The sequence below is a fragment of the Sorex fumeus genome, unplaced genomic scaffold (genome assembly GCF_029834395.1).
Source record: "Sorex fumeus unplaced genomic scaffold, SorFum_2.1 ptg000151l, whole genome shotgun sequence".
Lineage (NCBI taxonomy): Eukaryota > Metazoa > Chordata > Mammalia > Eulipotyphla > Soricidae > Sorex > Sorex fumeus.
Genome location: NW_026606208.1, coordinates 238,594 through 265,099, shown reverse-complemented (window position 1 = coordinate 265,099; position 26,506 = coordinate 238,594). Strand labels below are relative to the sequence as shown.

Sequence of the window (26,506 nt, the reverse complement as noted above, 5' to 3'; positions counted from 1 at the left end):
AGCACCAGAAGTCGGTGACAGCCGGCTGTGGGTTCCGCCCACACGCCCTGCCCAGCTGCCCGCTTCCCTGCCCCGACGAGGGGTGGGGGGCGCGTCTCCGGCACCCTTCAGGAGTGACTCCCTGCTGGATGCAGGGGCTGGTGGCCGCAGGTTGGGCAGGAACTGGGCTCCCCTCGGACTTCCCCCAGGGACGCTGACCACACACCGGGACAGAGGCCCCAGCAGAGGCAGGGCGGCCCCGCGCGTGAAGAGGCCACATGTCCATGGGCCGTGGTGCTGCCAACAAGGTCCCTGTCCTAAGAATAAAGGGGGTGACCCCTGTGTGCCGAGGCAGGATGTCCCCACAGCCATCCCCATGGGAACACCACATGGGGATGGCCAGTCCCAGCTGAGGACCCCCCCCCACCACCCCCGCCAGGGCCACCACTGGCCTCTGCCAGGGAGACACAACAGTGTTCCAGTCTCCCCACCCCCAAAGTCCAGGGGCCATGGGAGGCCTGGGGGCACAGCACCGGCCTCATGGTGCCACGCCCTGCATCACACGCCGCGGTGAAGCCAGGGCACCGCTGTTTGGGAGCCCTGGAGTCACAGCCATTCACCAGCAGGGCCACGTGGACGCTGGGAAGGACACACAGAGGTGGGGGGAGCTCACCGCTCGGAAAGCAGTCACCAAGGCGGGCCGGGGCAGCGGCACCCATGCTGCAGCCCAGCCTGCGGGCACAGAGCAGACGACCCCCGGGCCCTGCACAGCTAACAGGGGAGGCACTGGGAACAGCACCGGAAACCCCCTGGGCCGAGTTGGAGGGGTGGGAGAAAAGGCTTTCCCCTCCCTTCGCCCCGGCTGTGCAGGGCCCCAGCACTGTGGTCCAGTGGCTAAGGTGACGCCCAGAGAAAAAAGGACATGCTGACAATTCAGACACTGGCACCGGGACGCTCTTGCACCTGCACCAGACGTGAGCGGAAAAGCGAACAGCGGGACGCTCCGGACCTGGATGCTGAGTCGGGAGCCCAGCAGGCAGGGATGCGGGAACAGTGTCCTGCAGGACACTGCCCTGCAGGAAAGCAGTAGAGGGACCTTGTGACCGGCATGCCCACATGCCCCTCCACCACCTGGAACCCCTCAGAGGGACTCGTCTTAGCAAGCAGCGGAGGGGTGGGGGCAGGGGGCGGCCCCTCGAGGCCGAGGCCCGAGGGCAGCATGCAAGGACACGAGCACAGAGGCCTCATCTGAAACCTGAGCTGCCGGCGGCCACGGTGGCGGAGAGGCCCCACACGGCTCGCTGGCCCCGCACGGCTGTGCTGCTCCCCTGACGACCTTCACCGCCCGGCCCACCTTCTGGAAGGCAAGAGAATGTGTTCCCGCGGGGCGGGGAGTGGAGGACAAGTGATTTACTCCCACCTCACTGAGAGCAAGCAGAGGAGAGAGAGGTTTACGCTGGACAGCTTGCTACATCGTTCACCCCAACTGAAAATAAAATAAAATAAAGCATGACTGTCATCTCCATTACGAGACAATATTAAAAGACGGCATTTTAGCTTTCCGCGATGGCTTCATTTTTCCAGCAGGATCGGCTCTAGTTACTCTGGCAAATGATGCTTCTCATTTCATTTCTGCCCCATGAAATATGTCTCTCCTCTCAAAGGCACGAAGTCTCTCCATTTCGCACAGAAATGCCACAGAAATAACCTGGGATTCACTCACAGCACTGGTGCTGCAGGCAAAAAGAAAAAAGAAAAAAAAAAAAACCTTCTGCCCAAAGACATGGGAAATGGAGAGACAAAAAAGGAAACTGAGGCAGGGGGCGGGAGCGAAGATGGGAGGGAGCAACTGGGAAGCAGACGCTGGGGTGTGCTGGGATGTCTTACGCCTGAAATCTTACCACTAACTGGCGCCTCCGAACAAAATAAAATGCCACTAGGAAATCAAGGGGCCGGAACAAAAGCACAGCAGGTAGGGTGTTTGCCACCGACCCAGGTTATAACCCCAGCACCCAGGGGCTGGGGAGATAGCACAGCGGGTAGGGCGTTTGCCTTGCCGACCCAGGTTCAATCCCCAGCATCCCATATGGTCCCCAGAGCACCGCCAGGAGTCATTCCTGAGTGCAGAGCCAGGAGTAACCCCTGAGCATCTCCGGGTGAGACCCAAAATGAAAATAAACAAATAAATAAATAACCCTGGCACCCGAGAGGGTTCCCCCTGAGCACCACCAGGAGTGAATGCTGTGCACAGGGCCAGGGTAAGCCCTGAGCACTACTGGGTGCGCACACACACACACAAAATCAAAAGAGTATTAGGGCCGTGACGTGGCCGCCAGCACCCCCCTCCGGCCCAGCCGTCTCTTCTCCCAGCACAGGCAGAGACGCAGGAAGCACATTCATCCTGGAGGGCACCGACCGTGTTGGGACCGTGTTGGGAGAGAACCGAGTAAGGCCCTCTGCCTCTTTGAATGTCCCTCTGCTCTCTGGGAACTGCGGTTGACGGCTTCGAGGCCCAGAGCCCAGCCTTTGGCCCTGGCCCCACCCCCAACGCCCAGCAGCGGCAGCTGAGAACAGCCCCCAGCACTGACCGTGTGGCCCTCCCCACCCCCAACCACAGCAAACCTAACGTGAGGCCTTTCAGAACTTTCCAAAGGACGGCTCATGGCTCGGTTCCCACGGAGAGAGCCGGCTAGCTCGGCCAGCAAGTGCTGACCCCTGTGTCCCCAACAGCCTCCAGAGTGAACCAGCGGGCTCACCGAACCCCCGAAAGCAGACTCCTGCTCTCTTCCAGGGGAGAGCGCCTGACAGCTAGGGCGGGGGACCCCCATGACACTGCCCTGGTCATCAGAGTCTACCCTGCAGCCCAGATGCTGCCGGTCACCCCGCCGGCCATCCACGCCTCGCTGCGGAGACGTTCCAGCAGCTTCCGGCACTTGCTCCCTTTTCTCAAAGTCTCCTCCTCCTCTGAGCAGAAGAAGCTTCTGATGACACGTCGCTGCTGCGTTCCTTGTACTGCGTTCGGTGGAACCACGCCCCGGCCTCCAGGTGCTCCTCAGGGACCAGCAGGGAGGGTGCTTAAGGCTCTCCAGGCCCGCGCCCCATCCCTGCATGGCCCCTTCTCCATGGGCAGCCGCTCACTGCCTTTCATCTTCCAAATCACGGCCTTGTCCCCGGCTGGCCTCCACCCGCAGCCACCCCCCACCCCCGCCCCAGCCCTGGGAACGGTCTCTCGGGCACCGTCTTCCACAGAGCAGGAGGCTGGGGTGGGCCAGGCCTCCGCCACTGCTCGGCCGCCAGCTGGGAACGGATGTCGGCTGTGACCTCTCACAGAACAGGCCAGGCCCCGGGCCCTCTCCCAGGCGAGGAGGGATGAGGACACTGGGCCCCGGACCCCATGGGGCCCTGAGCTTCCTCACACCAACCCGAACGCGCATACACACACACACACACACACACACACGCAGACACACACACACACAACACGCACACACAGAGGCAGGAGCGGCTCCGGCAAGGGTGGCCTTGGGGGAAACTAACCGTCAACGGGGCTGGAGAGAGGAGGCCCTTCACGGCCACACCAGGATGGATGCCCAGCAGCACCCGCCGGGAGTGCTCCCTGAGCACAGAGCCAGGAGAAAGCCCTGAGCACCGCCGGGGGTGGGGCCCAGAACCAACCGAAACTTAAATGCATCAACGAGACACGGAGCTACCACGGCGTCTCCCAAGATCCAGCCGCAACTCTGAAGGCCCCACGCGCACACACACACACACGGCAAGCGTCCAGGGACAGCGCTGGCCTGTCCAGGGGCCAGTGACGGCCCCCGCAAGGCACCAGACACCAGCGGGCACAGCTGCTCTGACCCCGAGGGCCTCCCCAGCTCTGACGGTGCCCGCCAGCCCCACACAGAGGCCCTGGCTCGGGGCGTTTTTGGCTTCTCGGATGAATCACCTACTGTTCCTGTCTCCCAGCGTGGCCGAGGGGGGCAGGGAGAGACGGCTCCGAGGGCTGGGGCCCGAGTTCTGGGGGGTGAGGGAAGGGCAGGAGCCCCAAACTCCATCCCTGGCTCCTCATGGTCCCCCAAGGACTGCCAGGAACGGCTCCTGTGCTCCCAGCCTGCCCCCATGGCCCACACCCGGCCCGTCAGTCAACCCCCAAATAAAGGCCGTGCGAGGAACAAGTCCAAACAACCGTGCCTGGGAAGAGAAACCCGGAGCCGGCCCTGCCCTGCCCTCCTGGGCTCATGCCGCCTGCAGGCTGGCCACACTGAGGTGGCCCTGCCCGGCTCCTCCCGCCCGTGCCCGGAGCCTCTTCCGGGAGCTCCGGCTCCTACCTCCGCGCCCCTCTGGCTACGGCCACCCCAGCATCGGGCCCTCAGAGGTCACACTGAGAGGCCAGCAAGGACGTTCCTTGCTCTCTCCCACACTGCCGCCCTCGCCAGCTGCCCAGACACCTCCTGGACAGCTGTGGCGGCCCTCCCCCGGGGCCTGATACCCAGGACCCAAGTCCCACCTGGGCTGCTGCGCTCCCACACCGGCCGGCCCGCCCCCTCCCCATGCCACGCCTCCCCCCTGGGCAGCCAACTCCAGGGCGAGCCATGTGGGCTGGCCTCGCCCACCCTTCCTTCCTCCAGCCCAGCTGGCCTCCCCAGCCCATCCCCGTCCTCCCCTCAGTCCTCCCCACCACACCCCTACCCCATGACCTGCCTCACTTATTCCAGCGACCCGACCTTAACCGAGGCCCCTCGGCACTCAGCACCCCGGGTGCCCACCTCCCGTGTTTCTGCGGCCCGGACACACGCTGGAGGGGCCAGGCCAGCCAGTCCTCCGGCGACCTCCTCCCCTGACCCCCAACAAGAACCCAGGCTGACCGGAGGAACGAGCTCTGCAGCCGCCCATGGGCCCGGCGGGGCCTCTGTCCTGGCCCTTTTGTGCTTCCGTCCGAGCCTGAGATGGAAGAGGAAACAAGGCGCCCGGGAAACGAGGGAGCCCACTGCCACGAGGCCCTGACCGGGCGCCTGGGGGCGGCAGCCACGCTGGGCTGGGCGGGGAGGGGAAAAGCCACAAGCATGGGCACTGGACAGCGGAGCGCTACGACGATGGAGAAAGGCGCGGCCGGCCGTCCCGTCCCCCCACCAGCAACCCCGGGCACTGGGCACCTGCGCGACTTGGCAGTTCGAGTCTGGTTGTGGCCTCACACAGCTGGGGGAAGACCCAGCACGTGGCCTGCACCAGCCGGCTCATAATGACGGGCTCGTGGTGCTGGTCACTCTGCACCTTCTCCCTGTGTCCTGCTGACGGAGAGGAGGCAAGGAGGGCAGTGGCTGGAGCCCAGAGCTCGAGCCCCACCTCCACAGAACCCCACTCCCCGCAGCAGCTCTGGGGGTGCCACCGCCTGGTATCGGGGCCCCTGACTCCCGCCCATCACTGCCCAGGGCTCCTAGGTCCTCTCTGTGGAGCCTCACCCCAGTCCTGGCGGGGGGGTGGGGGTGCTCTCCTTAAGTTCAGGCTCCAAACAGAACCCCCAGTCGCCCTCCCGCCCCTGTCCCCCTGGAGGTCCATGTCTGCGTGATGCCCACAGCCCCTGTCCCTCCTGGGTGGCAAACTTGGGGTCCAGACACGGACAGGAGGACGGAGTCTCTGCGTCTCCTGGTTTGGGGTTTTTTGGCGCTGGTGTGCAGGCCCCGCCCTGTGCTGGGGACGGTAGAAGTCGAGCTCCCACACGCAAAGCCTGTGCTCTGCCCACTGGGCCACCTCTCCGGCCCCACAGTGGCCTCTTGGGCACTGATGCGTTTTACAGACAGGTGTTCACAGCTTCCACCTAACACAGGTCCCTTTGGCTACTCCAGTTTCGCTGCTCCCACTGGGCAGGCATCAGTCCTGGACACGCAGCCTGTCGTCCCCAACTTTGGACCAGGTCCTGGCCACGGGACAGAAGACACCTCACTGGTTTGCGAAGTTACCGGCTGCCCGCGAGTGTGGGCTGCGCCCGGGAGTGACAATGGGGAGCGAAGGTGAACTGCAGACCCGCCTCTTGCCCCGAGAACAGCTTCCGGCCATAGCCCTGTCCCAGAGGCCGTCCGTAGAGTCCCCGACAGAACCAAGCTCCTGCAGACGAACACAGGGACAAGGGCGACGGCGGGTCTGTGACGACCCAGCCACGGAAAACGCAGACCTCGAGCCCGGTGGGAGACCCCTCCTGCTCCAGACCTGCTCCCCCACCCCAGGACGCAGGAGGGAACCGTGGCAGTGGGACACAGTGCCCAGAGCTCAGGACTTGCACAGGTACCAATGGGGAGACCCTGCCGGTCACCCCACTACTGACGGGATACCCACAGTCGCCACAGACACCCAGAGCCCCACGCCACGAAGTCCCGCAAGTGACCTGCCAACCAGGAGGCGAGCAAAACCCCTCAGGGGCGGGGTTGCCTCCGCAGACAGCAGGGGACATAAGGGGAGCCGCCAACAGGAGGGACCCAAAGAAACCCCCCAATCACAAAGCACCGAGGACAAAGAAGCCGGCAGGTGTGGAGGCTGTGAATGGCCAACAGGAGGCATCAAGAACAAGGAACTCGGCCGCAGAAATAAATGCCTGAACCCGGGTCAGGAATCCAGGCCCCAAGCCGGCAGGCCAGGACTTGGTCCCCAAACCCACGGACCCTGTCCCCAGGGAAAGATGTCGCAGCCCAGGGCTGGAGCAGGCTGCCCTGTGACATCCGAGCTTCAGGCAAACAGAGCTGCGTGGGAACAAAGGAGAAACACGCGGGCAAGGTGTTTGTCTGCACACAGCCAACTTGGGTTCGATCCCTGGCACCCCGATGGGGTCCCTACCCCCAAGTCCTGCCAGGTGTTATTCCTGAGCGCTGAGCCAGTAGGAAGCCTCGAGCAACCCGCTGGGTGCGGCCCCAAACTCCCCCCAAGAAACAAAACCCAACCCAGCACTTGGTCTGGCTCTCGAGGAACTGGGTCACTGCGGAGCTGCGTATCTCATCCCTCCTCCACTTGCTAAGTCTCGCCATCCTCCACTGAGGATGGCCCGGCAGCGCCAATGACAAAGGTCCACCCGGGGCCAGCCTCAGGCCCTGGGTTCTGGCCCACAGCAAGGTCCAGGACTGGAGGCGTTTGCCTTGCACGCGGCCAACCCAGGCTCGATTCCCAGCATCCCATATGGTCCCCCAAGCACCGCCAGGAGTAATTCTTGAGTGCCTGAGCCAGGAGTAACCCCTGAGCATCACCAGGCATGACCCAAAAAAGTGAAAAAAAAATAAAAATAACAGCAAGGCCCGAGCCACAGTGAGGGCAGCACCACAGATCCCTGCCTACTCGGCCGTGCCCGGGCAGGTCCCCCACCCCTGAGCCCCCCAACTGCCATGCCATGGGGGGATTTGGGGGGGGGGGCTCTGCCCTACGGCCATGGAAGACCAACCCTTCACAAGATGGACATGGGGTTTTCTTTGCAGTCTCACTGGAATGTCTAGGCTTGGGTCCTCTGTGAGAGCTGGCCCAGGCTCCGGGGGGACAGGTGGGGGGGGAGGAACTGGGGGACTGGGGAGCCCACCCTGACTGGCCAGTGTGCCCTGCCCCCGGCCCCCTGCAGAGGTGCCTGGAGGGGGCTGCCCATGACCCAGTGACCAGGAGTGAGGAGGCCCAGAGCCAGTCAGTCAGCCAGTCTGTCTGTCTGTCTGTCTGTCTGTCTTTGTCTGTCTGTCTGTCTGTCTATATGTCAGCACTGGCACTGGGGGGCCGGGGTGGGTGTTGTGGGAAGGGGCTTCTAGAGACTAGGAGTGGGGGGCCTAGCCAGGGCTCCCATTTGAGTGAAACCTGTAAGATATTAAACCTATGGTACACATCTTTGAAATATTTAAATGTCCCTCTTCAATGTTTCATGACCCCCTTTAAATAGTCAGCTCTCCGGTCTCCATTTGTACTCTCGCCCAGGCCCTGCCCCAGGAAAGACAGGCGTGGGGCCACCTGGCGGAGCGATTCCCGGCTCGTACATTAGGCTACGGTAGGCTCTGGCAAGCGAACACCGTGACTCAGCGAGGGCTGGCCGGCTAAGTGGGGAGGATGGATGAGGCTGACCCCAGACATCCCTTCCGCCCGCACCGCCCAGGGGAGTCCGGAGGCCAGAGCTAAAGAGGAACCATCGGCACCGGAAGCACCGAGCTGACAGCTAGCTGCAGGCACTTGGGACCGCAAAGCACCACCTGGCTTGGTTTTTTCCTCTAAGTCAGCGTACACGTCTTTCTTTGACCAAAAAATGAAAGACTCTTTAAAAGGGGCTGGAGCAACCGTGCACAGGGTAAGGCTTGCATGCAATGGACCCAGGTTCAATTCCCAGCACAGTGTATGGTTCCCCCAAGCCACCCAGGAGTGACCCCGAGTGCAGGGCATTGCAGTAAACCTAGCGCCACTGGATGTGGCCCCAAAACCAAAATAAATGACTAATGAGAGCTCAACAATAATGTTAATTTCAGAGACAAGGAGCAATAGTACGGCAGTAGCACATTTGCCTGACATGTGGCCCAGGGTTCAATCCCAGCAAACCCGTATGGTCACCCGAACACCGTCAGGTGCAGTTCAAGAGTACAGAGCCAGCACTAACCCCCAAGCACCACTGGGCATGGCCCAAAACCAAAACAACAGAGACGCCAACTTCAGGTATCTTTCATCCATGGAAGCAACTTGAAATCATTATCTCCAGACTCAGCAAACAGGAACAAAGCAGTGCTCGCAAACCCACCCACAAACCAATCCCAGCGCCATTGTACAGCCAAAGGGTGCGACCACCATTCTTGGTCTGAAAGCGTTCTCTAAGGAAAATCCCCCGTGTAGCCTGACTTCCCCCCTCCCCCCCCTGCAAAATCTGGTAAAGGTAAAGGCCCTCCCGTTGATCGTCGATTTGCTCGAGCGGGCCCAGTAACGTCTCCATTGGAGACTTTGTTGTTACTGTGTCTGGCATATCAAATGCTCTCGGTAGCTTGCCGGGCTCTCCGAGAGGGGCGGAGGAATCGAACTCGGGTCGGCCATGTTGGCCGCTTGTAAGGCGAACGCCCTACCCGCTGTGCTATCGCTCCAGCCCTTTGATTGCGTGAAAATTCAAAAAAGGACTTTTAAAGACACTTCTCTCTTTTCAGATCTCTTCTCCCCAATGTCAAGGTGTTTGGAAGAACCTCAATTCAGAGCTTAAAAAAAAAAAGAGGGAAGGAGAAGGTGGGAAGGAAAGCTTTCGGCACGCACCAACCTCTACAGGATTCATATTCCAAACAACGACTCAGCAAACTACTTAATTTGGAAACAACGGAACTGTCCCATCAAACTCACGGCCACAGTCTAGAATGAAGTGAAAATAACCAGCACCTAACCCAACCGATTTCAAAGAGAAAATCCAACCCACCCCCAGAATTTTTGCCACCCCCTGTTCAAGCCCTCAGGGGGAAGGAACAGGCAGAACAAAGGGCAAGGCTGACAAGCCAGGCTTAACCCAGCTCTGGCCTGGCCCTTTGAAGGCCTTTGAAGGGTCTGGCCCCAGCTTCGGAGCCTTTCATGTCTCCGTGGGGCCAGGCTGCCCATCTGAAACGAAAGGTCACCCAGAGCGAGGAGCCTATGTCCGGACTTAAGAGTTCTGTCTTCCTATGGCCTAATGCACCTTCCTTCTTCCTGTTCAAAGCCTCCAGGAACCGGGAGCTGAATCCCTAACTGACTTCACTCAGCCCGTCCTACCTGCAGGCTTGATGGCACCTACCAGACGTCTGGGAAGACTCGGGGGACTGAGGTGGTTTCTGGTAAATGATGTGCACCTGAGGCCCAAGACCCCTCCCCCCGCCCAGGGAGGGTAAAGACACAGTGTCCAGTACCAGACTGCAGGGCAAAGACACAGCGATCAGTCAGTGGGGGCTCTGGGCCCACCCAGACAGGACGGGCTTGGGGCTGGCCACGTCCACTCACAGCAGACACACCAGACATTGCTGTAGCTTTCGTCGCTGTGAGGGGCTCTTGTGAGGGGCACAGAAATTCGTCAGAGGCTACCTGACAGGGCTGGAGGGACAGAACAGCAGGGAGGGCGTTCACCTTGCCCACTGCTGACCCAGGGTTGATCCCCGGCACCCCATGTGGTCTCCTGAGCAGGTGAGGAATAATCCCTGAGTACAGAGCCAGAAGTGCACGCCGGATGTGGTCCAAACACCAAAATGGGAGGAAAAAAGAAAATAAGAAAAGGTGTTGGGGCTGGATCATAAGGCGGGGTGGGTGTTTGCCTTCCACGTGGCCAATCCAGGTTGGATCCCTGGCATCTCATACGGTGTCCTGAGCCCGCCAGGAGTTGTCCCCTGAGCACAGAGCCAGGAGTAGGTCCTGAGCACTGCTGGGTGTGACCCAAAAAGCAAAAAACAAACCAATCAAACAAACAAAGGTTTCTGGAGGAGGAAGGTGAGGGGGGGCGGGGCTGAAAAGGGGCGGGGCTGGGAAAGAGTGCCGAAAAGGGGGGGTAGCTTGAGGGGAGGGGTTTGGAGTGGGCAGGGTTGAAAGGGGCGGGGCTTGCATGGGCGGGGCTGGGAAAGGGGTGGGATTAGAGGGAGCTGAACAGGACCACGAAGGGACAGGTATCACTGAACCCAGGAGGGTTCCCTGGGCATTGCAGGGTTATTACCCCATCACTGTCTCCCCAGAAGAGCAGTGTAAGGACATGTGGAGCGAAGAGAGATGTTTGGCTAGGCCAGCTAGTTTCAAGTTGAAACCAGATTTGTCACCCTTATCTGCCTGCACCCTACTCCTGCGATCTTTAATATTCCAATATACTAACAACTCCCAGGGTCAGCTTGATCCCAAGACCCTTCTCTCTCCTAAATGCATCTCAGAAGTGCACCATAAGGAGGAGCTGTTGTGGGGCTGGAGCCATAGCACAGCGGGTAGGGCATTTGCCTTGCACGCAGATGACCCAGGTTCGATTCCCAGCATCCCATATGGTCCCCTGAGCACCGCCAGGAGTAACTCCTGAGTGCAGAGCCAGGAGTAACACCTGTGCATCGCAGGTGTGACCCGAAAGGGAAAAAAAAAAAGAGTTGTTATCTTTCCTGGGGAAAAGCTTTGTGAGAGTTGGCCAAGAAAAGCTCGCCTGGGCCCAGTGCCACTGGGATGGAAGGGGGAGGAGAAGGGGAAGACACAAAAGGGCCAGTGCCATTTCCCAGGGTCTTGCTGATGACACAGTGCTCCAAGTCCCACGTGCGTGTCCCGTAACCAACAGCCCCCATAACCATGGGGAATTCTGAAACTCTCTGGGGCATCAATCTGGCTGAAACTGCTGAGAAAGCAAGAGAGGATGGGCGGAGCGAGCCAGCTCCAGTCTTAAAATGCCAGAGCGCCCGGCAATTCAGGCCCGAAGGAAACAAAGCCGGTCTCTGGAGGAGCCAGCCCAGGAGCAAACATCAGTCCTCAGGGAAGAGTCAGAGAGCTGCAGACGGAGAAGGAACAGCCAGACTGGGGCTACGCTTACTGGGCTGGATCACTAAGCATGTTGTTTTCAGGTGTTCATACTCTTCGGAAAAAATGGGGGACGGGGGGACATTCTGTAACAAGCGTCACCTCCACAACTGCCAAAATTTGGAAAAAAACCCGAGTGCCTGAGAACAGATGACTGGTTAAAGAAACTTTGGTACATCTACACAACGGAATACTATGCAGCTGTTAGAAAAAATGAAGTCATGAAATTTACATACACGTGGTTCTACATGGAAAGTATCATGCTAAATGAAATGAGCCAGAAAGAGAGGGACAGACACAGAAAGACTGCGCTCATCTGAGGAATATAAAGTAACAGAATGGGAGTCGAACACCCAAGAATAGTTGAGATAAGTACCAGGAGGTCTGCTCCATGGCTTGGAAGCCGGCAGCACATGCCACGGGGGGGAGGGGGGGGAAGGCAGCTCAGATAGAGAAGCGAACACCAAGTAAAGGGTGTTTGGAGGATTCACTCGGGATGCGAGATGCTGAAAGTAGACTATAGACCAAACACAATAGCCACTCAATACCTCTATTGCAAACCACAACACCCTAAAGGAAAGAGAGAGCAAAAAGGAATGCACTGCCACAAAGGTGGGGCGGGGCAGGGCGGGGGGGGGGGGGGGGGGGTGTTGGGGGTTTGGGGGGGTAGGAGGGCTACTGGGATTAGTGGTGGTGGAGAATGGGCACTGGTGGAGGGATGGGTACTCGATCGTTGTAGAACTGAAACCCAAGCACTAAAGTTTGTAAGTCTACAACTGTACCTCATGGTATCTCACTAATTAAAAAATAAATTAAAAAAAGAAGTGTCATCTCGGGGCCAAACTACAGTACAGCGGGGAGGGCGCTTGCCTTGCACGCAGCCCACCTGGGCTCTATCCCTGACATCCCATATGGTCCCCCGAGCACCACCAGGAGTAATTTCTGAGTGCAGAGCCAGGAGTAACCCCTGAGTATTATCGGGTGTGACCCAAAAAAAAAGGAGAAGCGTGAATTGTGATGTGATTGCCCCAGTGAAGGTATGGAGTTGGGGGGGGGGGGGGGCAGCAACCGTGCTCGGACCCGGCTGGGACACAGCTGGACCTCTTGGAGCGATGAGTCCAGAGCCAGAAGCAGAGGCTTCTTCCCTCTCGGGATCCAGGATAATGCAGATGTGACCAGCAACCTCAGAAGTGCAGGGGGGTGGGGGGCAGGGCTCTCCCAACGGGGGCCGCTCCAGAGAGCCCAGCGGATCACGGGCATGAACCGGCCGGCTGCCCGGACCCACGGCTGCTGCTCTCCAGCTCAGCCCTCACGTGAAACCCCCCATTTCACAGGTCAGTCTCCATTCAGGAAGGAGCACGAACGCTACAGACAGAGAGAGAGAAAGAGAGAGAGTTTCTCAAGGGCTGCTGCTGAAGATCTTTCTGGAAGACTGACATCTCCAAACTCCACAGCACTGACATCCCAGCAGCAGCACAAGGGTTTGGATCAGATGTAAAAAGCCAACCAAGGGCTGGGGAGACAGCACAGCGGGGAGGGCGCTTGTTTGCCTTGTGTGCGGCCAACCTGCTTTCGATCCCTGGCATCCCATAGGGTCCCCCAAGTACCGCCATGAGTGATTCCTGAGTTTAGAGCCAGGAGTGACCCCTGAGCATTGCTGGGTGTGACCCCAAAAGCAAAAACAAACAAAAAAACAAGCAAACAACTAAAAAAAGCCAACCAATCTGGACTAACAAAAAGATTAACCCAGAGGCTTAACTTCCGACTGGGTAAACCCACAGACAGTTCCTAACGTGCCAATGGTGAGATACAGCAATGTTCACTAATTTTCTTCCACGGAAATAATCTGTTATCATCCCACTAACCGTGCAGTGGTGACAAGCAATGTAAAACAGACTGTTGTGGGCCTGCTAACGGGGACAGGCTTGAGGGGTGGCTCGAAAACGGAGGGAAGGTGACACTGGTGGTGCTGGAATACTGAATGCTGTGACTAATCATCATGAACTCTGTAAGCCACAGAGTCTAAATAGCAGGGCAGGGGAAGGGAGGGGAAGGACAGGGCAGAGCCCGCACCTGCTCGGGCCACTGTGGGCGCCATCTGTGGACATTCACTGTCCAGAGGAGGCGTCTTCCCTCCCCCCCCCCACCATCGCCTTGGAGCCAGAGTCCCTCTAAGATCAACCATCTCTGGGGAGGAGCACTGTGACCCCATCAGAAGACCCGGTGGCCTCTGGGAAGGAGTGTGAGCCAGTCCTACCCCAGCCCCAGGCGGGAGCCGCAAGGTACCTCCCGGTCTGTTCGCCCCCCCACCCCCCTTCCAGCATTTTTGCTGCAATAGTGGTGGATGCTCCACCCCAACACGGAGAGCCAGAACAGAAGCCACAGGAAGTGGAAGTTCCCAGAAAGCCTGGCCAGAGGTCAGCTCTGACAGTCACAGGGTGTGGCCCCCAGCATGTGCACAGACACCCGCACAGTTCTAGGGTAACCGCCTTTTCTGTGATGTAACCTCTCTTGCATCACAGGCATTTTCCCCTCCCAGTTTAAGCAGCTTCCTACCACCGAGCTCAGATCCTACCCAGAACCTTCATGAAATGTCCTGAAGGGCCCCGAAAAGAGAGGGTCCGGACTCTGGCAGAGTTTCACGGGCACTTGCCTGGCACAGAGTTAACCCCGATTTGATCCCCAGCATCACACAGGGCCCCTGTGCATCAGGAGTGATCCCAGAGTACACAGCCAGACGCCCTGAACGCTGCCAGGTGTGGCCCCCAAACCCAACTAGAAATGAATGATAAAAATGGTTCCATCCGCTATGAAGACTTTTTTAAGGAAGGAAGGCGCCATCAGCCTACCTGGAGGGAGGGGAGGAGAGGGAAGGCAGCAGAAGGGAAGGTAGGGGGCAGCCAACAAGGACGGTGGACACTAAACACAGGCCATGAAGACACAAAGTGCTGCCTTTGATACAAAGTCTTGCATCATGGGCCGGAACAACAGCACAGTGGGGTGGCCGTGTGCTTTGCATGCCATCACCCTGGTTTGATCCCCAGCATCCTGTATGGTCCTCTGAGCCCACCCGCCAGGAGTGATTCCTGGGTGCAGAGCCGGGAGTAACCCCTGAGCATTGCCAGGTGTGGCCCCACAAACAAAACACAATTTTAAAAAAAAAAAAATTTTAAAGGGGCCGGAGCGATAGCACAGTAGGCAGGGCATTTGCCTTGCACGCGGCCAACCCGAGATGAATTCCTAGCATCCCATTCGGTCCCCTGAGAACCACCAGGAGTAATTCCTGAGTGCAGAGCCAGGAGTAACCCCTGTGCTTTGCCAGGTGTGACCCAAAAAGAAAAAAAAAATTTTAAAGTCTTGGACCACAGGCTGCAGAGACAGGGCAAGGGTCAAAGTGCTTGCCTTGCAGTCTGTAAACCTGGGTTCAATCCCCAGCACCAAATACGGTCCCCGAAACCCCACCAGGAGTAAGCACTAAGTCCTGAGCACCACTGGGCGTGGCCCAAAAAAAAAGAGAAGAAAAAAAGTCCTCCAAGATTTCTCTATAAAGTAAGAACAGGACTCCCCCACAACCCAACAATACCATTTCTCGGCACGTGCTCCCCAAACTATAAAACCGTTAATCCGAAAGGATCTATGCACGCGTCGTTCACGCTGAGCGAAGTGAGTCAGAAGGAGGGACAGATGCAGAATGAGCTCTCTCACGTGCAGGGTACAAGCATCCTTAGGACAGGAGCAACGGAAGTTGGAAGGTGACAGGGGCAGGGGTGGGAGGACTCTCTGGGACGTGGGTGGGGGGACGCCAACACTTGCGTGGCGAGTGCAATGCTGACGGTGTACGTACCGATCCTTAACAGAACTGCAAATCACAGCACCTCAAAATAGACTGATTTTATTTAAAAACTGCGAAATCAAATCAAATAGGCCCCAGGGCCAAGGGATTGCACAGCGGGGAAGGCGCTTGCCTTGCAGGTGGCCAACCCGAGTTTGACCCCAGGAATCCCATCGGGTTTGACTCCAGGAATCCCATATGGTCTCCGACCACCACCAGGAGTGCAGAACCAGGAGTAACCCCTGAGCATCTCTAATGAGGCCCCATGTTCGACCCCCAGCACTGCCAAGAGCGAACCAATCATACATGACCGAGCCTGTCTGCAGAGCACTCCTTCACCGTCTGAGCCCCTGGTCCAAGAAAACCCAAAGGGCATGTTCTCTCGAACTCTCGGCCACACGGCCACTTCCTCAGGAAGCGGGGCTAACCACATCTCAGCTCAGTGCAGCGTGGTCTAGGGCATTCAGAGAGGGACCGGGATTTGGAAGAGGACACGGTGACCACAACCAGCAATCCTAGAGTGTTGGATAACATTGTGTTGTCCTTGCTCCTCCTGCAAGGACCTTAGGTTTATTGAATTACTCCCACAACAGTGCCCCTGAGGCACGCCCAATTCCATCAAGCACTAATCATCTTATATTGCTTTTCTCTTTCCTTTCTGTCCTTTGCATGCTTTCTTTAGCAATGTTCTTTTTGTATAGACACAGGAAGACAGTAGATGCTATGCTTTGTAACAGGGGAATTGACTCCAAAATAACATTTACTCCTGGTCATCCATATTTACTTGACTTAAGCCTCAGTTGCCCTCAGTTCCCAGCACTCCAAAAGCTGGGTCCCAATGAAGGGACTGGATGGACCCAGGGTAAGCTGTAAGCTACCTTGGCATCAAAAGTAGACAACTAAGCACCATAAGTATAATAATTTAAGAGCACGATCAAAGGACAAACTCTGTCATGACCCAAAAAGAAGTAACTGAATAAGGACCCTGCTGGGGTTAGGAAAGACTAACCTGGCCTGAGGACTGTGGTCTGGAATATATAGCGAGGAAGAGCCGCCCTTTAAGCTTAATATATCTCCGTGTTCATACAAAATGACTAGAAATATTAAAGTAAAGTAAAAGTAAAGGCCCTCCCGTTGATCATCGATTTGCTCGAGCGGGCCCAGTAACGTCTCCATTGGAGACTTTGTTGTTACTGTGTCTGGCATATCGAATACTCTCGGTAGCTTGCCGGGCTCTCCGAAGAAATATTATAAGAAGTAAATTTACTATGATTGTTTAAATGGATTACTAGCTGAGGAAAGAAGAAAGCAATACACCCTGGATGGAATCTCACCCTTGAGCAATCTCCTAGTAATCTGGAGGCTGAACCCTCAGAGATTTATCCCTGAGCTAATCTCCTAGAACTTCCCCTGAAGAAGTGGCTTTAACTCTGTTGGTTATTATGACAATGTTTAACCCCACCTATGTGTACCCCCCCCACCCTTCGTGATTCCTATATAAATATACTGTAAGGGGAAAGAGGGGAGAAGGAGAACAGAGACTCCGGAGCCTTTGGGGAGGCGGAGCTTGAGTCTGGTGCCTTAGACCACTTGACCATCCTGACACCATCTTTTTTTTTTTTTTTTTTTTTTTTGCTTTTTGGGTCACACCCAGCAATGCACAGGGATTACTCCTGGCTCTGCACTCAGGAATCACCCCTGGCAGTGCTCAGGGGACCATATGGGATGATGGGAATCGAACCCAGGTCAACCGCATGCAAGGCAAACACCCTACCCCTGTGCTATAGCTCCAGCCCCAACTTTGGAGACTCTGGGGACTAAAGGAGGACTAAATGACACGATGACTGGAAGTGGAGGACTATGAGACAACGATGAGATGAGGAAGAGATAACGAAGGAGAAGACTCTGAGGTCTACGAGAAGACTAGGATGGTGGAACTATGATGACTGGGATGACGACCAAAACTACGACTCCACTTGTGCTGAAAGGGAAGAGATCGAACTACACTGGGGAGGAGAAGAAACTGACCGACCAGCCTGGGGCCCTGTTTCTCCGCTCCCCTGGTCCTTGGGGAAACGGCTCTCAGCCAACAAATGCTCAAGTCCCTCGCACCATTGTGCTTCTCCTTGAGACTCACACTAGACGATATCCCCTTCCGCACATCGCCCCTTGCAGATGCTCCCACACTCAGGCTCGGAGGCGGGAGGGAAGGAAGCCCCCAGCCCGCCCCGCACACAGGACGACAGAACACTCATCTCTGCATCTCCCCAGTCCCCGACCCAGAGCACTGGGGACACGGAGCGATCCGCCCCGTGACTAAACCTGCAGCAAACATACCCAGATTAAGCAACAGCCGGCTGCCCACGTGACCAGCGCTTTTTCTTGCTCAAGTGTCAAAAATAGAATTGTGCTGACTTGCTGCAGAGCTTCTGGGGCAGGGGAACAGCGACGACGCCGACATGCCCCAAGCTCACCCCGAATATGCATCTCACTCTTCAGAACCCAAGTTTCAAAGGACGGGACTAGCCTCAGGTGAGCACAGCATACCAAAAAAAAAGATGGCTCTCACGTACAGCTCAGACACAGAAGTGAGAGCTGACAGGTGAGAGCCACACAGGACTACGCAGCCCCAAGAGCTGGTGTGCAGGGTCCGAGGTGCACACGGTCCTGCAGACCAGCCTTCACCCCCGGTAGCCTCAGGGAGCCGGAGAGTCACTTGGAAGACCAGCTCAGCGGGATGGGGGACATGGCACGTGAGGGCACCAGTTCGGGCCCTGAGACTGTACCAGCACCGTCAATAACGCCTTCACCTGGGCAGACCCTGGGGCTTTCCCTGACAGCACCCCTACAACAACCAAGCTCGTTTCTTCATCTGTTTTATCTTGGGGTCACACCTGGTTGTGCCCAGGGCATTCACACGTCTTAAGCAGGGGCTCTCCGGGGGCACTGCCTGGACCCTGCTGGACACCAAACACTGGACCCCAGATTGCATCGGCCTCTACAGCCCCTGAGGGCACATCAAGGGGGACAAACGTGTTTCCTCCCCCACCCCACCCCCGCTGCCGCTACCTACAAGCTGAGCTGCCAGGATCCATCCAACCGCTTGCAAGCCAGCCACAGCCCTGCAGGAGGAAAGCACCCGGCAAAATTCCCAAACCACAGAAGGCCAGCACAGGAGTAAGCCCGAAACACCTCCAAGCATGACCGGAAGCAAACAAAAGATACCCTGGAGGGGCTCAGTGATCAAGTGGAAGAAGATGAAAATCCACAGTTAAGAGGTGGGAAGCGGGCATGGCGAGATAGTACAGTGGGTGGACCCTCGTCCCACACATGGCCAAGCCGGGTTCAATCCACCCAGCCCCCCACAGGGTCCCACAAGCCCCAAGCACAGAGCCAGGAGTATGCCCTGAACATGTGCCACCACCACCCCACCCCCTCAAAAAAAAAAAAAAAAGGAGAAACCAGGCCAGAGAGATGGTACAGCAGGTAGGGCACTTGGTCAACCTGGGTTCAATCCCCAGGATGCTATATGGTCCCCAGTGTACTGCCAGGAGTGATTCCTAAACACAGAGCCAGGAAGAAACTCTCAGCGCCAACCAGGGGTGGCCCCCTACACACACAGAGGTGAGGTGTAAACTAGTAAAACAAGAGAAGAATTTGAATCAATGAGTATAATACGCACTAGAGGAAAATATCAAGGGAATAACACTACTATCTTAGGGAGAGCAGTATTATTTGGAGAAAAGAGAAAAGAACAGAAGCTTATTCGAAGACATCATCGCAGAGAACCTCCAGGAAGGAGAGATAAGACACCTCCAGCCAAGAGCTCAAGGCATTCCAGACCAGATAAACCCAGACACACAGCAGAACACACTATGATTAAAAAAGGCAGAGGCTGAAGACAGAAGAGAATCCTGGGGCCCAGAAAGACAGTCAGTCCATCCGGTAAGGCTCCGACCTTGCCTGTGGCCAACCCAGGCTCAGTCCCCAGCACTTTAGAGGGTAGCACGGGAACCGCCAGGAATGAGCACAGAGTCAGGAGTGAGCTCTGAGCACTGCCACAGCTGGCCCAAACCCCACCAGCACTGCCAAACACAGAACCGGAAAGTCGCCAGAGAAAAAGAGTCTCACAGAGAAGCCCCGAGTACCGTCTGCAGACTTCGGCACGAAAACGCAGCCCAGAGGCCTGGGTGCACGTGACAGCTTACACTAAGTGCTGGATGGGAAGGGCGTTCGTCCCTGCGGCATATGGTGGGAGATGAATAAAGAGCTTTTCAGACAGTTGAAAGAATTCAATGCCACTTATCGAGCCCTCAAATACTAACGGGCTTAAAAAAAATTTTTTTTAACACACTTGAAACGAAGGCACAAGATACTTTAAAAATATAAAGTGTGGGCTACTTCACTTGGAAAAATCACTTTAGGACTCTCTGTATGGATACATTTGGGGAGTTCACATTTTTCACAGAACAGGCCCTCTTCCTCCAAGCCTTTGAGCTTCTTTTCCGAGGAGCACTCTCAGATCCGCTAATGTGGAGCGGGGGTGATTCTACTGTGAGGCCTTCCATCTCATTACTTTTATTTCCCCTTTTTCTCCTTCATCACTGGGGATTTATCTATCAATTTCGCTGACATTTCGCAAAATCTGTCTCATTGATTTTTCTCTATTGTTTTCCTACTTTTGATTTTCATGTCTCTTTCTTAACACACCAGTTGCAATTTGCTAATTAAGACATTCAAGTATGAGGGGCTGGAGCGACAGTACAGCAGGTAGGAGGGCGTTTGCCTTGTACGCGGCCAACCCAGGTTCGATGTTCGATTCCCAGCATCCCATGATTCCCCTGAGCACCACCAGGAGTAATTCCTGAGTACAGAGGCAGGAAAAACCCTTGAGCATCACCGGGTGTGGCCCAAAAAGCAAAAAAAAGAAAAAAAAAAGACATTCAAGTATGAGGGGCTGGAGCAATAGTACAGCAGGTAGGGCATTTGCCTTTCACATGGCCGACCGAGGTTCAATCCCCCACACATTATATGGTCCCCCAAGCACCTCCAAGAGTAATTCCTAAGTGCAGAGCCAGGAATAACCCCTGAGTATCACCAGGTGTGAACCAAAAAGAAAAAAAAAAAGACATTGAGGTATGAGCCACTGTGCGGTAAGCAGCAGTGTCATGTGTTAAATGGGACCTACCAAGCTCTTCACCGTCCAGATTCGTGAGGTTTTGCTGTGTCTGTTACTTTTTGCAGACCGCTTGATTCTGAGGGCATCCTAAACCGCGTTCAGGAGGTCCAGAGACCCCAGTAATTCTCTGCCAGATGGGCTTCAGTTCAGTGCAAGGACATGATGCCACGTGGGGCTCAGCCGTGCTGGGGACACCAGGGGGTGTCGCAGGCCTGCATCTGGTGTCATTCCGGGGATCATGTGCTGCTGGGGGTGGGACCAGAGTCAGCCACCTGCAAGGTCCCATGCGATCACCCTGACCCCTATACTATTTCCCCAGCCCTGACAATGCTCCTGTGACAGGTGTCAGGGATGGGACCAGACCCCACAGTGCTCAGGGGTCCCTCCTGGAGGTGCTGGAGAACAGATGCAGTGTTGGGGATCAAACTAGGGTCGGCTGCATGCCCCTGACCCCCTGCACCTGCTCTCCGGTCCAAGGAGGTTCCTGTTCTGAAAAACAAGCATATAACAATGAATTTCTCTCTAAGGACTTTGTTCGGGGCAAGGACATATATGTAGTTCAGCAGTTGCCTCGCATATGTGAAACCCTGGGCTCCATCCCGGACAAAGCAAAGAAATTAAAGACTACTTTGTTTTAAAATATTTTAAAACACTTTTGGTTTGGGGGCCACACTTGGCGGTGCTCAGGGCTTATTTCTGGCTCTGTGCTCAGGGATCACTCCGGGCCATGCCAGGGATTGAACTGGAGTCAGCTGTGTGCAAGGCCATGCTCAACTTCCCTGAACTTTCTCATGGGGTGGGTGCGGGGGAGAGGGGGTTGGGGGGGGAGCTCCTGAGAGCTGGAAGAACACAGGAAGGCAGCAGAGAGAAAATATTTTAATATTTTTCAAATGTTGAGCTGGAGCGATAGCATAGCGGGTAGGGCGTTTGCCTTGCATGAGGCCGGCCCGGCCAACCAGGGTTCAATTCCTCCGCCCCTCTCAGAGAGCCCAGCAAGCTACCGAGAGTATCTCGCCCGCGCGGCAGAGCCTGGCAAGCTCCCCGTGACATATTCGATATGCCAAACACAGTAACAAGTCTCATGATGGAGACATTACTGAGCCCGCTCGAGCAAATCGATGAACAACGGGAGGACAGTGTTACAGTTCAAATGTCATCTACCTAAGTGAGTTTACATTTTCAAGAATCTCCTATTTATAAAGTTTAAATTTCCTATGAACCTAAGAGCAATCAAACTCATCACGCCTGACAAAGCTCTCAAAGATACATCTGCATAAGCTCCAGTTCCTACCACAGGTGTTTGTTTAAAGCATGAGGCATATGTCCTCGCAATTAGCTAGTCCATCGACGAATTTAGAGAATTTAGAGATTCTGAAAGGATCTGGCCAAAACCTGTCACCACTAATAAACTCCAGGAACATTCATTACAGCCTCTACTTATCGTGAGATTGTCAGAGTGTTCCATGATGAGAAAGCATGAAAAAATGTTCTGGTATCTTCACTGTTCGATGCCTTAAAAAAGAAATCTGGTTGGGTGAACTCCAGGATTTCAAAACTAAAAAAAAATCACTTATCGTCCATTTCAGTAGTAAAAAAAACAAAGATTCCTAGTACAGGATTAAAGCTCTGAAAAGTGTTAGAAGAAATATGATTTTGGCATTTTATAAATCCCATGTTATTATGCAGCCTCTCTGCAACTCTAGCCTAAAGCAGACATAGATTTTCTCAATTAAAAGTGGCAGTTTGAGGAGAGAAAGAGAGAACTTCAAAGCAATTCCCCTTTGCCACCCGAAGGAACCTTCTGAATTTCAGCACATCAAAACTACATTCCTGGGGCTGGAGCGATGGCACAGCGGGTAGGGCGTTTGCCTTGCACGCAGCCGACCCGGGTTCGATCCCCCGCATCCCATATGGTCCCCCGAGCACCACCAGAAGTCATTCCTGAGTGCATGAGCCAGGAGTAATCCCTGAGCATTGCCGGGTGTGACCCAAAAAGCAAAAAAAAAAAAAAAAAACAACAAGATCCTGCCTGTGTCCCGGAAATGCTTCAATCAAAGCAGAAGCTCAACCTGCTACTAGTTCTCATTCAAGCTACGAGCATTTTTTCCAAAAATCAATTTGAATCTGAATTTAAAATATCTGCAGGGGCCGGAGCGACAGTCCAGCAGGGAAGCTGCTGGCCCTGCACACAGCCTGTCCAGGCCTGTCCTGTCACCAGATAGGGTCCCCCCGCCCCTGCCATGCATGATCTGAGTATGGGGCCAGTATTAAGCCCTGTGCCCAAACCCAATAAGAGAGAATGAAATATGATAAAATAGCTGCAAGGTTTCAGCCTGAAGAACCGAAAAAGGTATCCTGGGAATTTGACAGCTGGATGCTGCTTTGCTTTTGCCTTCAATAGGGGGGTCTCCTCCTTGGGGGGATTTTCACTCGCCAGGGCTCTGTGCCCTTTCTCCACTCCCACTGATTCGTGGCTATGTCCAGGGTGGGACACTTGGTGGGACAGGGGGCTGGGGGTGGGGTGCATGCTACTAGCACCAAGTGCAGCTGCAGCCTGAGGCCAGGGATGCTGTTCGGTACCCTCAGGGCCCAGAATGGTCCCCTACAGCTATTACACCCCAACAACAACCATCATCACTTACTGCGAAGCTCAGAACCCTGTTCCCTTCGCACCCGTCTCCTCCCCCAAGTCTGCAGAGACCCACTCCCCGGCACCCACCACGCCACCAGGGCTGTCTCCTGCCACAGAGGCAGACCAGCTCCTCCAGGCACCCAGGGCCCCCTTTCCACCCCCACTCCCCGGGGACAGACAAGGTCCCCCCACCCCACCCCCAGCGCACAAAGCCGCTCCCCGGCTCTGGGAGGCAGTGGCTAGCTGGGAGGAACACAGCCCTCACTGGGTACCAAACTCACTTCCACCACTTCGGGGATCGTGACAAAGGTGTCCTTTTATCGCTAGAGTGAGAGCATCCCCCCCTGAAGTTATCACTCCCAGCATGCCCACTGGCTGGCGGCGTTAAAAATAAACTCATTCTAAAACTCCCTTCCCAGAATAGAGACAAAACAGAAGCAGAGAAGGAGGGCTGGTGACGTCAGCTGGCTAGAGGCGCGGGAGGAGGGGGAGGAGGAGGAGGAGGAAGAAGACAGGCGAGGGCACGCCCCACTCCGCACCCCCTTACACTTCCCACCAATTTCATCAGTCAACCAATTACAGGCCCAAACCTCGCTGACACGCTCCTCGCGGCAAAAGGGGGTCACAGGGCTTCAAGGCCAGAACTCTGTGCAAGGTTGGCCATGCACGCGCACACAGGCACACAGACACACACAGCACATGTGCAGACATGCACACACACGCACGGGCACAGTCATACAGATGTATGCAGACACACAGACACAGTTGCACAGCACACATGCACAGACATGCGTACACACATGGACAGTCATACGTGGCACAAGGCACACACGGCCGCAAATGCAGGCATATGCTATCACACACGTGCACACATGCAGACATGCATACAGATACAGACACACACAACATATGCACACATGAAAACATACATGCATGGCACATGCACAGACACACTGCACACACACACACACACACACACACACACACACACACACACACACAGAGTTTCCTATTCTCAAGACTCACCTGGGGGCTGGAGCAATAGCACAGCAGGTACAGCAGGTAGGGCAGTTGCCTTGCATGAGGCCGACCCAGGTTCGAATCCCAGCTTCCTATATGGTCCCCTGAGCACTGCCAGGAGTAATTCCTTGAGTGCAAAGCCAGGAGTAACCCCTGTGCATCGCCGGGTGTGACCCAAAAAGCAAAAAAAAAAAAAAAACTCCCCTGAACTTTGCAAGTGCTGGTGCAAACCCCCAGGGAGAATCTCCCCAGTGAAGCTCTGGCTGGGAATTTGACCCAAGCTCACCCCCACAGATGCTTCCCAGGGAAACACCTTCGGAACATCTAGAAAATGAGGGGTCAGAGGGCTAGTACAGGGGCTGGGGCACTGCCTTGACGCGACCGACCTGAGTTCATCCCCAGCACCCTCTCGGGTCTCCCAAGCCCCTCCAGGAGTGACCCCTGAGCACCACCTGGAGCAGATCCGATACAAACCCAAAGAACAAGAACAAATTCTAGCACTGTTCTCACTATTCTCGGGCCAGGGAAATAGCTCTGAGAGCTGCAGTCGTGGCTGGCTCGCCCAAGGGCATGAACTGGGTCCCTGGCACGGTACCCCTCCACCCCACCACCACCTCACACACCCAGCACAGCACCTCCCGGTCCTGGGCACTCCTTGGGGGTCCCCTCCCAACATGAAATCCGGAGTCTAGCTCCAGGGGTACAAATGCCCAGGGCAAGTGTAAGGTCTGAGTTCCAACCACAAGGCCCCAGGTGCCTGAGCAGAGGGGGTCCTGACTGGGGGTGGGGGTGGGGGTGAGGGGATGGGGGTGGGAATCCAGGGGTCATCGGGACGTAGCTCCAAGCAGTAGAGCTCTTTTCTTCCTAGCATGAGGCCTGGGCTTTGGCCCCCAGCATCGCCCAGGGATAAGGCCCCCCTCCGAAATTAAGTAAAACTCTCCTCCTCAGGAGCGGCAGGGGGAATGGGAATGCGGCATGTCGGGGGCCGCTCCCACCCTGTCTCACCCACGGCTGTGTCTCTTGCAGATGTTCGTTCTCCAGCGAGCTTCTGCACGGGCCACAGGCACTGAGAAAACACGGCCCAGCTCCAGGCATGAGAAAGGCACTTCTGAAAGGCTCTGCCCGAGATCTCCAGCCACGGGAATGATTGTAAGTGTGTGACTGGGGCCCGAGGACAGCTTGACAGGCCAGAGCACATCCTCCGCATGCAAGAGGCGCGGGTTCAACCCCTGGCACTTCGTGGTCCCCAAGCACTGCCAAGACAGACCCCGAACAATGAGCTGAGAGAAGCCCCTGGGCACCACCTGGTGCATCAACCCCCCCCCCAAAAAAAAAAGAATGATGTAAAAACATTTGCCGAAGGCCAGGAATAATATGGCTCACTGGTAGAGTTCTTGCCTTGCATGTATAAAGTCCTGGGTTCCCCAGCACCAAATGACACACACCACCCCAAGCACTGTTGAGTGTGGCCTCAAAACCAAAAGTTTGGTTCATTAAGTACAGTCAAAGTTAAAGGCATTTTCTGTTGTAAAATGCATAAAGTAAAAAAATGTACATGTATACACATTCTCTCTCCCTGTCTCTGTTTGTCTGTCTGTCTGTCTCTCTCTCTCTTTCTCTCTCTCTCGCTCTCACACACACACACACACACACACACACACACACACACACACACACATGCACTCACGCATGTGTGGGCTTGTTTGTGGCAAAGGAAAGAAAACCATGAAAAGGAGCTACTGCCCCTACACCTTCCACCCCCTCAGTCACTGCTTCAAGCCCAGTGCTCGACAAGGGATTAAGGGTACTCGTGGCCCTTGCTAGCATGGGGGGGGACAGTGACGCCCCATCCCCAAGAGTAGCTGATACACACCACAAGCTTTTCCAGGACTCAGACATTCCCACCCCATCCCAAGCTCAGCATCCTTGAAGACACATCCTAGCACCCGCTGACCCTGACAACAGAGAAAGAGCCAAGACTATACTGGGGGGCTGTGGGCATAAAACCCAGAGCTGCCACAGCCTGCTGAGTTAGGGTTAGGGGTTGGGTTAGGGTTAGGGTTAGGGGTTGAGTTAGGGTTAGGGGCTGGGTTAGGATTAGGAGTTGGGTTAAGGTTAGGGTTAAGAGTTGGGTTACGGAAGGGAAAGGGTGTTGCCCCAATCGCCCTCCTCCCTCTGGAAGGAAAGATGGCGGCCACACGGGAGCCTTGTGGACAGCAGGTACGAGCCGGGGGTGTGGGGGCAACTAAAACCTCATGGGAAGGGGGGCGTTCCGGTCCGTCCTTCACGCCCTACCGAGGTCACCATTTGCCCCCCACGAGCGGCTCTCCAGCACAGCCACCGCCCCAGAAGCACAAGGACTTAATGCAGAACCCGGCAGCTTGGAGCA

The 26,506-nt window shown here is 56.0% G+C and overlaps 1 protein-coding gene across 4 annotated transcripts in view; it reads right to left on the bottom strand.

The window, feature by feature from the left end:
* Window positions 1–26,506, bottom strand: part of ZNF532 (zinc finger protein 532) — a 78,721-nt gene that overhangs the window by 35,148 nt on the left and 17,067 nt on the right. The gene's annotated exons all lie outside the window — the stretch shown is intronic.